Genomic DNA, 2,063 nt, shown 5'->3' with positions numbered 1-2,063 from the left:
AAACATTGTTGTTAAAAATTGGCCACAGAGAAATGAGGATAATTTTGACAAACTATTTGGTGTATATGCTTATCTTTAAAGAATGGGGATTCTTCCACTTTGTCTGTTCTTAGAGAATGAGAAGCAGACTAGTAATATACAAGTCAAAAGCAATGTGTTACTACCTCAATTCCATTAAAATGTGGAAATCTAATTAAGCATCAAAGGGTTAACTTTTAATTAAAAGAATGTTAAATTGAAGCAATAAGAGCAATAATTAATATTCAGTTAATTAATAACTGAATAATAGACTCCATATTTTCTTCTAGATATAGCCAGTTTTATCTGGGGTAAGAGAAAGAAGCTATTATTTCAATTCAGTGTGTGGCTTTTATGAGATAAAACCCTGAAATTCTAGTGCCTCCACTCATGAGACCATCTTAATGAACAATACTGAAAATGAATGAGCCATAGATTTCTCCAAAGCCTGAACTCATCTATTATCTTATCTTGTATAGACAAGGAGAAATTGAGTGCTGTGTTTTCTCTAAATCTCTCGTATTCATATGGTCTGAAATTTGGAATGGTAACTAACAAGTGACTCTTGATTCCATCTCTCTCTTTTTTTTTTTTGTATTTCAGCTTAGAATAAACAGAAACATATTACCACCAATCTTGAGTCTAAAAAATACCAACAGGGGTTGGTCCTAAAAGCACAAAGGGGAAATTTACTGTAGTCTTGTCAACGGTTTTCTTTTTCTTTCTTTTTTTTTTTTTTCGGTGTCCTCTGGACATGAATTTATCAGAGGAGTCAGGTCAGAGTGGGTACAAGTCGCAAGGTGGGAGGAAGGGGCAGGGGGCAAGGGCAGCCCTGACAGCCTGAGGCCAAGGAGACAAAAAGCCGGAGGGGGCTGCCGCTAGTAGAGCATTGGATCAGCAGGAAAGCAGACAGGCTGTCTTTCCCCCGTGAGTGTCAGCGCTGAGGGCATGGCAGCAGCTTTGAGAAGACGTGGAGGTGTAGGTGCCTGGCTCCAGTTGCAGCTGGGTGGGTAGGACAGTGAGGAAGCCCCCACTCCAGGAGTCTTCAGCCACTGAAAGGCAAGCGTGGGAGGGAGGGTGGTGCTGCTCAGGGTTTTGGCAAGGGCGCTTGGATACGACACGCAAGGGGCGGGGGTGGTGGCTGCAGTGGCTGTGGTGAGGGGACAAACCACAGAGGGGACAGTGGGGTGGCGAGAGGCCGGGACCCCAGGGGAGGGGGATCTGGGCCTTTGGGTAGCTCCTTTGAGCCCTGCCGTGGTGGAGGTGCCGCTTCCGTGTCCAGGCCCAGTGGGTCGGCTCCTTGGCCATGGCCTCCTCACAGCTCTGGCGTCTCACAACGGCCCTGAAGCCCATCCGTGCCCACAGCTTGTCCCTCTGACGCAGGAAGTCGGACACTTGATGATGCCAATCTTGGACCAGGGCCCACGGAAAAATCACACTTTTGGGGTCCTCCAGGTCCTCCTCAATGTCATTTGCAAGGTGCAGTGCCAGGAACAGATTGCTGTGGGTGTACTTGCTGAGCTGCAGGTTGCCACGCCAGAAGTAGACCAGCACCATGGCCAGGAGGTACTTATCTGAAATCTGGAAACAGGGATCTTTGGAGAGAAAATCCTGGAGGGACCTGTGCTCCAGAAGGCTGAGGAAGGCCTGGAGCTCCTGGTGCTTGTGGCAATGGAAAGACTCACTGCCCTCACCTTGACGGCTCCAGCCTCTCAGCTACACCTGGGTGCCAACTGCGGGGATTGTGGCAAGATCTTGTGCATCACTCATCTCTTGGGGGGTGGGGGTGGTGGGACAGGGTGACCTGAGTTCAGGAGTTAACCTACAGCATCATCAGCTGTTTTCTGAGAGCTGCTAGTATACAGTAAATGCAAGGTCAGATCTTTGCCTAAAAAGGAGGCTGAGTCTTAAAAGCTATATAGCATGTCTATATCTTGTGTAATGTCAGGTGATCCTCATCTTGGTTGCCTATAATATTTTAAAATTTTCCTATTTCCTACTTTCCTACTTTTCAAAGCAAGTAAATAATGATCTAATATAAATGG

The 2,063-nt window shown here is 46.6% G+C and overlaps 1 pseudogene; it reads right to left on the bottom strand.

The window, feature by feature from the left end:
• Positions 1 to 952: 952 nt before the first annotated feature.
• On the bottom strand, positions 953 to 1,827 carry LOC130856384 (speedy protein C-like; annotated as a pseudogene).
• Between the last annotated feature and the right edge of the window lie 236 nt (positions 1,828 to 2,063).

The sequence above is a fragment of the Hippopotamus amphibius genome, chromosome 7 (assembly GCF_030028045.1).
Source record: "Hippopotamus amphibius kiboko isolate mHipAmp2 chromosome 7, mHipAmp2.hap2, whole genome shotgun sequence".
NCBI lineage: Eukaryota > Metazoa > Chordata > Mammalia > Artiodactyla > Hippopotamidae > Hippopotamus > Hippopotamus amphibius.
The sequence above is the reverse complement of the archived record's forward strand: the minus strand, read 5'-3'. Positions and strand labels throughout refer to the sequence as shown.